General features: G+C 41.9%; 1 protein-coding gene across 9 annotated transcripts in view; it reads left to right on the top strand.

The window, feature by feature from the left end:
• The window catches only part of SERTM1 (serine rich and transmembrane domain containing 1), a 45729-nt gene that overhangs the window by 18677 nt on the left and 13220 nt on the right, over positions 1 to 13832 (top strand). For 3 of the 9 annotated variants that reach the window (XR_003988700.1, XR_003988705.1, XR_003988704.1), the window contains exon 3: positions 8996 to 9075. The exons of 2 other annotated variants lie outside the window; for them this stretch is intronic. The gene's annotated coding sequence lies outside the window, so the exon portion shown is untranslated. Of the gene's footprint in view, positions 1 to 6862; positions 7021 to 8995; positions 9076 to 9702; positions 9728 to 9981; positions 10016 to 12675; positions 13051 to 13832 lie in introns of those variants that run through there. 4 more of the 9 variants (XR_003988709.1, XR_003988701.1, XR_003988706.1 and 1 more) reach the window with 4 other exon arrangements.

Genomic DNA, 13832 nt, shown 5'->3' with positions numbered 1-13832 from the left:
TTTCCAGTTTTTCCACTGCCTTTTTGTGGCGTTCGTTCAGAGGCTGATACACATGGAAATCTACAGACAGAATACTAGTACGTGCTGGATAAAGAAAATACAGAAGGAGTTTCTGGATCACACAGAAAAAAAAAATGCTTTACAGTCCATTTCAGTGTATTTCATCAAAGAGTAGCCAGTGAAGCTGGAGCCTCTGACTCCCTTGCACTTCTGGTCACCCTGGCCTTACTCTTTGGTTAACTCATGATATTTGTCTGTCCTCAACATTACCAAATTATTCGCACCCTAAAACAAAGCCACACTCATCACTTGGCAACTCTTCAAGTCTGGAGGGAGTTCATTCCGCTGAGTGAATTTTCTCCTTTCAGCCCTTCTCTGAGCAGCAGCTCACCTGAAATATTTGTCTCTGTAAGCTTTAAATCTTGCCTGGATTGACTATATGTCTTTTAACTTGGAACAATTCTTACTTCTCTTCCACACAGCTTGCTTGCCCTCATCTTTCACTGCCTAACCCTGTGGCACTCTGGCAAGCCTGCATCCCCCCAGAGCATCATGCTCCCACTATCCTTGAGTTTTTTTTCCTTCAGAGCCTTTGGGGTTGTTTTGTGAGATGGCTGGGAAAGACATCTGCATGGGAGGGCTCTTTACAAAGCCCATATACCTCCCATTCTTGTTGATGGGACTGTTTTCAATGCATCTGCTATGGTTGTCTAAGGAAACATTGTGAATTACAGCCCAGCTGCTTCCCCAGCTCAATGCCCTTTTCACATCCACAGCCCCTCATGCCCTCCCAAAGACAAGGGCCCCACTCTGTGGCTGCAGCAAAGGATTACAAGCCCCAAATTCAGCGTGCAGAAAGAAGTAGCCTGAAGAAGCCCTTTTTTCTCTCCAGGAAACACGGGCTTGCTCTTGCTGCATCTTTTGGGAAGTATGTTATCTAAGACATAGGAATTTGGCCCAACAGAGGGGCAACCCTGGAGCTGCTTGACACTAAATGAACTCTGGGGTGCCAGACAGTCTGACATGCAAATGGGACCCACCTGCAATCACAGCCCTGCTCTCACACCAGAGCTCCATAAAACTCCTGGCTCTGGCAGAACAGCCACAAATCCAGTGGCATAATGTGGCCAAGATGCAATCCCAGGCTGGGCCAAGGCCAGGGACACTTTGCTGATGCCAGATAAAGATGTTTTCATGGCTCCTCTCAGCACCTCTTTGGAGACAAAAGCAGCAGAGCCTCATGTGTATTTGCTCTCAAGGCCAGGTAGACACCTTGGTGTCATCAGATGATCACCACACAGGTGACAGTGAAGCAGGACCAGGTGAGATGAGCCATTTTGCACTTCTCTGAGTGTTTTCTTTGTTTTAGATCAACTCAGCACCCACTGGAAGTCTGGAAATCCCAGCAGGTGGTTATCAGCATGTCTAGGATCTCTGTAAGCCTTCAGGAAATTGGACCAGGTTCGTTTGCATGGCTGAAGTTCACCTTCTGCTCCTTGCTGAGAGCAGCACACTGGGTAAATTTGTTTCAATGGTTAATATATATGCCAAAAGGTGCAGCTTTAACACAATCAACCTCTGTGAGCAACTTCAGCTAAAATAATTAAAAGCAAAAGAAGTTTATTTTTGAGAGTATAATCACATGTATAATTTTTTTTTTTTTACAAACAAACTTCAGAAGTTTTCCTTGGGAAATTACATTTTTTGCCAATATATCTATTTCTAAATACTGTAAAAACTATTTGGCTGAATTATTAAAAATGGAACACGTTATTCCAGCTGTGCTGACACAAATATTTTTACCCACAGATTTTTTCCAGGTAGGACATTCTACTGTTGTAAGGGGCATATAGTTACTCTTTACTCTTATTTCTCTGCTTTAGGCTCAATGAATGGTGTCTATCAGAGCAACTTTGCAACACATATAAAGCTGCACTTGTAATACTGCCTTGATACTAGTCAGCAATATCAGGCCTTAGAATATATTTACATCCATTTCTTTATCATAAAGTATTATTAGTCAAGTATAAGATGGACATTAAGCAGTTAATTAGCTGCATCTTCACTCCCCTTAAACACAGAGATCAGTTTGGTTTTTATCTGAGGATACTAGTTACAGCCAATAGTTCATTTGCATGGCTTTATTATGAGCCTGGGCTTAACAAGTAAGTAAGAAATCAGTGTAAGGCATAAGGTCATGTCAGAGGTTTCCTGTGTGGTTTGCTCAGAGTGAGCCATGCTCCAGCTCCCTGGATGCTTCTCCAGCACTGGGAGCTGTGTTCCTGGGGCTGTCTGTGGGTGAAGTGCCCCTCACAGCTGCACCCCTTCTCCCAAACAGCTTCATTGGGATGCAGAAAGTGGAAGTAAGCACAGAGGCCTGCAGATGATATTAAGGTAGGAGAAGCTGCAAACACCTGCCAGGACAAAGGAATTAATAATACAAAGGTACCAAGTGAGAAGAGAAGCATGGCAGGGAGCAAAATGGAATGCAGCCTGAAAAACATGTAAATTGATGCATCTGAAGTAAACTGAAAAAAGACTGAAAATCTGATAGGCAAAACATGGGCAACGGTGAGAGAAAAGCATCTTCTGATGAGAGGGGTGAATAAGACACAAATGGGCAGCATTGCGGCAAAAGAGTAAGCCAGGATACTGTCCTCCTCAAGGCAAACAGTGCCCTTTTCTCCTCAGTGCCAGTGCTGGGGTCCACATGGGGACAGGTAAATGGGCAGGGTACACCTTTTAACAAGTTTTTTGCAACAGAAGGCTCCAGGGGATTGTTCAATAGACTGCAGTTCTTCTGGGATTATCATCAAATTTTTTCCCAGGCTCTGTTTGCACAGTTGCTCTAATAGGACCATGCCCAGAATCTTTGCTTGGGCAAACCCATGTTGTGTGTGTTTGATGGGCTCTGTGACTCCAGCAACCCCCAAATAAACTTCACTCAGTGCCATAGGTGTGTTTTCTACCTCCACATGTTTCAAAAGTGCAAACGCAGTGAAATACCCTTTTAGCAAGTATTACACACCCTTGCATAAGCTTTCTTATCAGTTACTGATGTGATGCCACAAGTTGTTCTGGAGACACTCAACCGGTGACAAGAAAAACATCTCATCCATGTTGTTTGTCATAAGAGCACCTGCATCACACCTCTGTCAGCCCAGATGCTCTCTTTGAGTGGTCTTCTATGCCTGATGGCATGTACAGTCAAATGTTACCAACTAAAGGACCCGACCATCTCCTCTTGAATCTCTTTGTTTCTTTATCTAGTAGGCAAATGGGTTTTTCAGCTTCCATATTATGAAGATTGTTAAAGGTAGATATAAATGCTAATTCATTAATGCATACTTTAGCTGGCCTCAAAAGCTCAACCTCCATGTCTGTAGTGAAAAGGGACCCACCAGCTGATATACCATAATCAACCCTGTTCCCCTGAAGAACCTCCAGGAAAAAAAAAAACAAACCTTTTGGTAAACTCTGCATTGTACTAGAAAACATCATAGCTCACATTGAAGGTAAAGAAGATTTAAATGACTGAATTATAATTGCTTGGACCTACTGAGAATTCAGAACAAGGCAAGCTATTTGACAAGAGGTGCTTACTAGGGTATAACTCATCAGCATTCATTAAGTAGAAATGTAGGCTGCTGGGATAAAGAAGAAGATCAGATACAGAGATTTGAACTTCTGCAAGCTCAAAAGCAATTAGGTAGTAGAGACAGAGTGCTTCATTCAAAGTGGAAGAGGAGACAGCTGAAAAAAAACCCCCACATTTTGCATATTTTTACATTACAAAAAGTTATAATTTTGTAATACAAGGGTGGTTACAGAGAGAAAGGGACAGTGGAAGCATTAGCAAGACAGACAAGCAGACTGGTTAAAAAATGCTATTTCTCAGTATGGGTACTTCTAGCTTCCACCATCCAATTTGTTCAGAATGGCTGCCAAAAAAGCAGAGCTCTGCTGCTGCTCTCTCTCATGCCCCAATCCATCTGAGTAGATGTTCTCTTAAAGCCACCCTACTGGAATGATTTTGTAGCATGGCTTTTGGTTTGCTTCCCCAAGGACAGATCCCAGCAGAGGAAAAGCAAAACCCAAGTTTTAGTCCAAATAGAACCAGATGCATAAATAAATAGGTATACAAAGAAATGGTTTCTTGTAGCAAGACGAACCTCTCATAGAGAACAGCGCTTCAAGGTCCAACCAGCTGTTCCAGCAGAGACTCACAAACAGTGCTCCGAGCCTATGGCCCACAGGGTTGACTAGCCTGGATCGGTGCTGTTGCTCTGAGAGCGACTGATCTCTCTCGTGGCTTGCTCAGGGGTGAGCCCCACCTGTGTCTCAGGCCTCACCTTTTATTGCCCCCTGGTCCTGCTCATGTGCAGTGGGGGCCCACCCTAATTGGGCACAGGTGGGCTTGACACAAGCTCATGCTCACTCCCTGGCAATTAGTGGCACCTGGTTGCCTCGTTACACTACAGTTTCTTCGTAACAATTTACCTTTTTTCCCCTAGATTGTACTGATTTATGTGAGATGGAAACTGGGTATGAAGAGAAGAAATTAATGTAGAATTACAGAGCTTGTCCACTGCTATTGCCTGTAACACCAACATCTGCACTTAGTAAAGTCTAGTTTGGTGTAAACCATTATATGGATCCTACTGTGATTCCAGCTGTTTCTATCATTATGCTTGATACTCTCATTTCATAATGTTTTTAAAGTTCCACTGAAAGCAGAGACTATGCTGGTTCATACACTTCTTCTAGGGCAAAGTGAGGAAAGCAATGGTTCCAAGACTGTGAAGGGAACCACCTCATTCTTTGAGCCCTGGAGATCACTGGCCCTAATGTAACTTTAAGCCTTCAGTACAAAAGAGGATTTTTGGTGCTCCAGCACTCTCTGGTTCCTGAGGTGGGACACCAGCCTAGCCTGCCATCCACTACTCTTACCTTTTCCAAAAGATCATTTGCAGGAGCATTAATGCATCAGTTTGTATCTGCATATTGCAACTCAGAGGCAGAAAAAGAGTTAACACTGAGTTTCATTTTCAATGACAGCTTTTCCAGTTAAATGATTAGTTTTCACTGATTTCTTTATCCCTTGTAATTTGCATTATAATTACTCCAGGGGAGTCATGCCTCACTTCCATGGGAGTGCTGAAACACAAAGGTGGAACTCTCCCTCTCTTCACATTCCTTTAGTCAAAACAGTTTTCATTTAAGTCATGTTCATGTCTCAACTCCATTTAAACTCTATCAACGACCACTGTACCTTTTAGTCATTATTTCCATCGAGACATCCCATTATCACTCAATGCTTTTCACTTGGTTACCTTCTACCAGGCCCTTACAGCCAAAGAGAACTTAAAATTGCAGAAGTAAGACTAATACAGCAGGTTGGGATGCAGCAGAAAGAAAGATTAAATACTATTTGTGGTGTTATGAAACAAACTATGTGAAGGCAGTGGGCAGTGATTCTCCTGGTATTAACCCACAAGCACCCAAACCTGCAGCAGAGTCCTGTGTTCTAGGTATGTTATATCTTACTCCCTCTTCTCTGTTCACTGAAAAATAGATGTTATAATTCACTGTAATGAGCTTCTTGCATTTCTTTCAATTGTTAAATAAAACACCTAACTTGAAATGGTTTATAACGACATTTCTGAAACAAACAATCTTCTGGAAGAAGATTGTTTTGATAGATATTTAAAAGTGATTCAAGTATCTCTGATTTTAAAATAAATATCCAGAGCATGTCTGAATACATTAAATGTAACAATTCTTTTTGTTTAACCTAAAAGATTTATTTTATTTTTCAAAAAGAGGGTTGTGTTTTCGTGAATAAAATTTGCTTCACATTAGAATCATAGAATCATAGAATCATAGAATCCTAGGGGTTAGAAGGGACCTCGAAAGATCATCTAGTCCAACCCCCCCTGCCAGAGCAGGGCCACCTAGAGTACATCGTGCAGGAACGTTTTGAATCCAAGCGGGTTTTGAATGTCTCCAGTGAAGGAGACTCCACGACCCCCCTGGGCAGCCTGTTCCAGGGCTCTGTCACCCTTACAGTAAAAAAATTTTTTCGAATATTCAACTTGAACCTCCTGTGCTCCAATTTACACCCATTACCCCTTGTCCTATCACTGGTCATCACTGAGAAAAGCCTAACTCCTTCTCCTTGACACTCACCCCTTACATATTTGAAAACATTGATGAGGTCACCCCTCAGTCTCCTTTTCTCCAAACTAAAGAGACCCAGCTCCCTCAGCCTTTCCTCATAAGGGAGATGTTCCACTCCCTTAATCATCTTAGTAGCTCTGCGCTGGACTCTTTCAAGCACTTCCCTGTCCTTCTTGAACTGAAGGGCCCAGAACTGGACACAATACTCCAGGTGCGGCCTCACCAATGCAGAATAGAGGGGGAGGAGTTAATCTGTGATTAACTTTTTCAGTCATTAAATTCATCCGGAAAGAAAAAAAAAAAGGTAAGTTATTTATAAAACCTCAATCTAATTTTCTTTTATGACTTAATCTTAATGCACATTTGCACATAGACCTCCTATTGACCTCTATGGAAGTTACACATCTAGAGGGAATGCAGAACCAGACTCAGGGGGCAGAATCAGTGTTTCTCTAATTGCTTCAACTGGTGTTTAATTTTTCCGCTGTTCAGGGTCCAAGTTACTGATTTTTAATGGGGAAAAGAAATGTATGCTGGAATGAGAATGTAATCAGATAGGAAAAATGGTTAGCAATATATTAGAGTGCCAGAAACAGAGCAGTTGGTAAATGTGAGTTTTCACTTGAATTACAAATGCCACAGATTTTTATTTCCATTGCTGTTTCCACTAATTTGTATTCAGAAAACCACATCCCTGGAAACATGGATAATATCTGCTTTGAGAAACTGAGTGTCAATAACTACACCATGTGCATCACCATGAGAGGAAGACTCAATCATCTTGTAGCTACAATCACTGAAACCAGGGGGGGGTCGGTCTCTTCTCCCAGGCAGCTACCAGTAAGACAAGAGGGCATGGACTTAAGCTCTGCCAGGGGAGGTTTAGGTTGAATATTAGGAAGAAAATCTTTACAGAGAGGGTGATCAGGCATTGGAATGGGCTGCCCAGGGAGGTGGTGGATTCTTCATCCCTGGAGGTTTTTAAGAAGAGATTGAATGTGGCACTCAGTGCCATGGTCTGGTAAACACAGTGGTGGTGGGTCAAGGGTTGGACTTGATGATCTCAGAGGTCCTTTCCAACCTGGATGATTCTATGAGTCTATGATTCTATAATCTCCATTCAGGACAGGGTTTTGTGAGTTATCCACAGGATGGATCTAATCACGTTGTCATTAATCCAGCCTCAGGGGGTAAGTGTCTCAGCATCATCAGCAATGACACAGTTTGTTGCTGTCTTCCCATGAAACATGACAATGGCTTTAGTTGGCTCCTTTGGCATGCAGGCACTTCAGGAAGCCCTTTTTTTTACCTCTCCTCTTTAGTTGTTCCTATTTTCTTTAGTTTTCCCAAAATTACTGTTCACCTATGTATGTGGCATTTTATTCTAAGCAATCTGAAACCCTCCAATATAGTAACAAGGTGTGACCATCTCCTGCTGATTTACTGAGCCTAGGAAACCAATCCAATAAAAACTGCAGTAAAACAGTAGGGTAACTCTATAGCAACAAATAATATGTGTGTATCCCCTCTCAAGTGTAACTTTACCAATGTGTCCTTTACTTTGTTTAGGTATTTAGGTATAATAGGTAACATCTGCTATAGATCAAGAGGGTAAGGAACAAGTACTTCTTGCAGGCAGACTTTGTTCCCCCTGGTTTTCTGTAGCAAATTGTAAGTAGAGAAGATGTATCACAAAATAATAGGATTGACAAGATGCTTTTTTGGTTACATACCTCTCATCTGGGTATCCATATAGAGCACCTCATTTGAGTTTTGGATTGGTAACTGTAATTATTTCCCAGGCATCTCCTGCATCCTAATAAAATTCAGCATGCCTCTTTGGTGTACACATGTGGAAATCCCTGCATTTAAATAGGGCACTGTATAAATACCTTTTTGGACAATAAGGTTGCTGAGTAAGGTAGAGATCAATTACTTTTAATGCTCAAAGGTGGTATTGCCACTATTCTTTACAAAGCCCTTTTACGAAAATGCTCTTATTGTTACTACATGTTCTATGATCATTCACTGGGACTATTTTCTTTAATTCTATATTAATTATTATAAAATACAGATAGGTTTCCTAGGGTGTCTTCTAAGAAGAAAATATTCAGCCTTGAGTATATTTAGGTCCCTTTTCCTGTACACAAGCACTGGGAAGGGTGTATGAGTAAACACTTTCTGATTTTCCAGAAGTGGCAGATTACTGCTCTAACGAGGAGAAGTGGGGATGAAGAACATAGCATGATCCTTTCCTTCCCCATCCTAAGTGTTGGACAACTTGAGCTAGCAGCCAGGGAAGTAACTGCTTTCTCTCACAATACAGAGTTACCAACTTAGATCTAGAGAGAGGCTTTCCCCCTTAGACACCAAAACCACCTCCAACCTTTTTTTCAAAGGATTAAAAACCTATGAGGACTGGTGTCCCATGTCACAGGAAAGCTGGCAGCCAGGGAGAGGAATTTCCACGAAAATGCAGCTCAGAATTTTGAGCCCCATGATGAAGGGTGATGACTTGCTCCATGGGATGCCCCACAGGCATGAATGTTAGCATTTGGGGGCTTGCATAATAGAGAAGGGCTTCAGGGAGTGAATTTTCCTGATTTTAGCAAGCCCACAATAAATCCAGACATCCTATCTCAGTAATTAGGTCTTATAATTTGTCCAAACCAAGACATATATTAATGGGAAACTCTACAGGACTGTCCAGAATTCCAGAGCCAGTGCACAAAGGCACACAAAAAATCTTAGTGAAATGAGAACCTGAAAAAAGTAATGTATTTTTTTTCCTCTTACATTTTTTTTTCCTCTGCAGACCCTGCATCCAGCCAAGGTGATGGTTGGATGCCTAGCAAGAACATCCCAGCCTAAGACATACAACATGGCAATACAACAGTAAAAGTAAACTGGATTTTACAATGGGAAATATTGTTACTTTCTGAGACTTTTCTACTGGCCACAGCTGTAGTGCAAGAACTAAATAAATGTGTCAGTAATTTGTACAAAATATCTGCGTCCACAATCTAGAAGTAAAATTCTGAGTTATTTACATCTCTGAGCTAAAGTCCAGTGAAGGTATTGTTAAGTGTTCACTACAAAAAACAACTTCCTTTGGTACAGTATGTCCATGAATTTTAATAGGTCATAAGTATACAGTAGCAAAGATTTTCTTTCATAGTATAATTTTCCTTCTTTGAAATTAAATAATTGCCAAGTGTTCTTGAATACATATTAATACACTGTATGATTTAAATTAGTTCCTAGAAGCCAGGCTTTATGGGATGTGATCACCTCAGAGATGATTCTTTTCTTAAAACACTACTGGTGTTATTCTATAACATGCATTCTAAAAGCATTCTTTGCTAAGTTATTTCAGAAAAATTTTTGTTTTCATAAACCTCCAATCTTAATAGTTAGAGCTCTGCATCACTGCATCCTGGCTTTCTGGAAGTCCCTAAAGATTTGTGGATTTGCAGGTTTGAATTAGAATATTTTAATTAAGAAATTATCCTTATTATTTAGGAATTATTTATAGAATCATAGAATTGGCTGGGTTGGAAGGGACCTCTGAGATCATCAAGTCCAACCCTTGATCCACTACCCCAGGCAGTTACCAGACCATGGCACCGAGTGCCACATCCAATCTCTTTTTAAATATCTCCAGGGATGGAGAATCCACTACTTCCCTGGGCAGCCCATTCCAATGCCTGATCACCCTCTCCGTAAAGAAATTCTTTCTAATGTCCAGTCTAAACCTTCCCCAGCACAACTTAAGACCATGCCCTCTTGTCTTGCTGAGAGTTGCCTGGGAAAAGAGACCAACCCCCACCTGGCTACACCCTCCTTTCAGGGAGTTGTAGAGAGCGATGAGGTCTCCCCTGAGCCTCCTCTTCTCCAGGCTGAACAGCCCCAGCTCCCTCAGCCTCTCCTCATAGGGTCTGTGCTCGAGTCCCTTCACCAGTCTGGTTGCCCTCCTTTGGACCCACTCCAGCACCTCAATCTTCTTCCTAAACTGAGGGGCCCAGAACTGGACACAGTACTCGAGGTGTGGCCTCACCAGAGCTGAGTACAGGGGCAGAATCACTTCCTTGGACCTGCTGGCCACGCTGTTCCGGATACAGGCCAGGATACCATTGGCCTTCTTGGCTTACTCCCTTGTAAAATCCAGTAGTAAAATCTGGAAGAAAAACATTAAAGAAACACTTTCAGTGCACATTTTTGGACTTGTCAAGGCTATGATTTCACAAAGCTATGGATCAAAAGAAGCCATCCAATGATGGTTTTCACAACATACATATGGAACACAGCTTGGTCTGACAAATGTTTGTTGACAAAGCCAAATGAGTTCATTTGCTTTCTCTCCCTCTCACATAAACATCTATATATTTGTGTGCCTGTGTGTATGCCACTAAACTTGTCTGTCCTCCCAGATGCTTCTGTCATTCTTCTCTGAATTTGCCAATAGCTTCAGGGAAGATGCTTAGCCCCACTCCCATCCCCCCAAGTATTTCAGCTCCTTCCACCACTCCACAGGAATAATGAGCATTTGTTGGATCTCCTCTTTGCTAGGAGAAGCTTCTGCATAAACAGCCCCTGATTGTCCCTATAGTGTGGCAAACTGACTTTTATTCATTTACTCCTCATCACACTAATCCTTGTTAAACTGTTTCCCTGGTTTCATGCTCCCACTGGGAATCTCTGCCTCTGCTTGTCTTACCTTTTCCCAGTTTGAATCACAGAATGTCAGGGGTTGGAAGGGACCTCTGAAGATCATGGAGTCCAATCCCCCTGCCAGAGCAGGACCAAAAGTAGGGCAAGGGCACTGAGGAATGCATCCAGATGGGTCTTGAAAGTCTCCAGAGAAGGAGACTCCACAACCTCTCTGGGGAGCCCATTCCAGGGCTCTGTTACCCTTACAGTAAATAAATTCTTCCTCATGTTGAAGTGGAACTTCTTGTGCTCTGTCTTGAATCCATTGCCCCTTGTCCTATCACAGCCTGACATTTTTGTTCCCAAATACGTGTTATTTATTTGGATGTGATGTTGCAAGACCACAAAAGAGATTTCCTGGTGACCTCTCTGTGTTATGCTGAATATTTGAACTGTTTCGAATTAAGTAGATTTGGAAGAATAAGCAGTTATGAGTGATTTAACCCATGAATTTACAGGTGCACAGAAACCATCACCCCTGTCCTCCAAAGAATCTGAGAATCTGCCTCAGCAATAAGTCACCAACTTGACACATTTATACCTTTTGTTTATGACTCAGGGATCATCCTGATCAAAGTCCCTATCAAGACAACTATCAGAGTAGTATTTCATAAGTAAAGATAGTGCATTACTGAAATGTAATTATATTTGTGTAAATTGTCAGAGCTATCAACAGAATTAGGCATGTCACATCTGCAGAAGGTCTGCTGTTTGCTACCTCCTCTGCTTTTTTTCTCCCTAACTACCCAGTTTGAGGCAGAACAAAGACCTAAGAGCAATGGGGGAGATTGGGCAGTGCTTGGAGCCAGGAGATACTGTGGAGAAGATACAACTAAGAGAGCTATGGACTGTTGTATTGGGTAGGGAAATCCTACAGTACTTGCTTCTGTGGGTTGTGCTTTCCTGTAACAGATTTGTGGGGTTTTCCTTCCTCAGCATTTTCTCAGTTACATGATGGGATCTTACGCTCATCCAGGGTCATTCCTCCCTCCCAGAGAAATCAATCATCATATGACTTTCTCTTCTTCTTCACGCACATCTTAGAGCATGAGCTACCTTGCTAGGGAGGCTCCTGCTCCTTGCAGTCAACGCCACCAACTAAGAGGCAGTCCCTGTAAGAGACCTCCCTTTCAAGAAGGACACATGAAGTGACAGGATTTGCTTCCCCACTCTTCATCCACTTCTTCCTGGCTCAAACCATAAAGAACCATTGGAAGTCTTGTTCTGCCTGGTCCCAGCAGCAGCCAGCCTTTGGATGCACATCCAGCTCTGGCAGCATCCCTGCAGCTCCTCAGGACTGATGGCATCTCCCAGGCACTGTCCCAGCTGTCTCAGGCTCTGCAGGAACTGGCAATGTGGCTGTTCCCAATTAAACCCTACATTTGCTGCATAACTACCACAGTCCCCATATGATCTGAACTCACTGACCTTTTTAAGTTTATCTTTTCCGGGAGTCCATGTCTGGTTTAGCAATTAACAGGTCTTTTATTAGATCTCCTTTACTTCTTGCTCTTCTTTTAGTTTCTCATTACAGACATAACCTTTTTAGAGTCAGATAAAACTCTTCTTCTGCAAATTCAGCCCCTCACCCGTTTCTGGATGTTTTCCTTTCTGGCAGCCTTTTTTAGACAGGTAGTGGCCTTCATTAAAATGTGTTATATTTTTCAGTCATGCTTTGATCTACTGCTAAGCTTTCCAATTATATTTCTACTGGCTTTCCTACTTATACCTTTAAGGAAAAGGCCATGGCCAATTCTCTTTTTTTGTTTTCTTCTGTTATTGCAGATTTTCTTTAATCCCAGTTCTGTGCAGCTCATTAGTCTAGACCTGAAGATGAGGACAGTGGGGAAGAAGTAAAATAAAAAGCATTCCTGAGCTCTCAGCCTTAAGCATGAAGTCAAACACCTCATAAAAGGAGCAGTGCCTTGGTGTGGATTCCTTAGCAGTGCTACAGATAACCCAACTCCTGGCCACTGAAAGCATTCACCCTCCCAGCTAGTGCAGTGCAACTTCCAAGCATGACAGTATCAGAGCAGAAGACACTCCCCAAATTTTACTCCAAGGAAATATTTGATAAAAATGCTATTAAGTCATTGAAGAAAAAAAAAAAAAAGTGTGAACATCACAGAGAGGCTTTGCTATCTGCAGAATCACAAACTCAACTCATCACTTCCACTGGTGTTATTTGCTAAACTAAGTTCTGTCCTAAGATAAAATAAATGCTTCAAGATAATTCTGTCATCTCACACGGATTTGCCTTACCACAAGATGCTTTGCAAGGTAGCTGAGTATAGCAGCAGCAGCATTTTTTCCTGTCCTTTGTTTTAAACATGAAGATTTTAACAGAAGATTTTGGAAAATATGGAGTGCCTGGGCTGTCTCTAAAGGAGAAGTTAATAGGGCTTGAGATACTACATTTCAAGCCTGGCTGCATCATGCAAGGGGTAAAAGAAGCTGAAGTTTTATTTTAGAGGACTGCAAGTGGTGTTTTCAACTGAGTGGTTACTTCTCAGTTTCATTGGTCTTGAGTTTCATTTCTGGACTGACTGCTGTCTCTATGAAGAACCTTTCCTAATGATCAAATGATCAGTTTAATTAATTAATTAAATTGAATCAGATTGTATGAAATAGTAATAAGAGCAAAATCTTTTGAAAGGATGTTTTTAATATTTCACAGTCCAGCTTAGGTTTCAGTGTGGATCTGAAGCATGAATATATTTACATAAATAGAAAAAGAAATGTGGAAATATCACTGAACTCAGAGAAGTGTTGGGTATGCTGCATGAACAGAAACCTTTGCCAAAGCATTATTTTTGCAGTCTCTGCTTCCCTGCTGTCAATGTTTTAGGCAATAACTGGGTGACAGATGCTCTCTGTTATCTCCCCACTAGACCCCCCAGGGGAAGATAAAAAGGGGAATAAGGGAGAGAGACTTTAAGGCT

The sequence above is a fragment of the Calypte anna genome, chromosome 1 (assembly GCF_003957555.1).
Source record: "Calypte anna isolate BGI_N300 chromosome 1, bCalAnn1_v1.p, whole genome shotgun sequence".
Lineage (NCBI taxonomy): Eukaryota > Metazoa > Chordata > Aves > Apodiformes > Trochilidae > Calypte > Calypte anna.
This window is presented reverse-complemented; position numbering and strand designations above follow the sequence as displayed.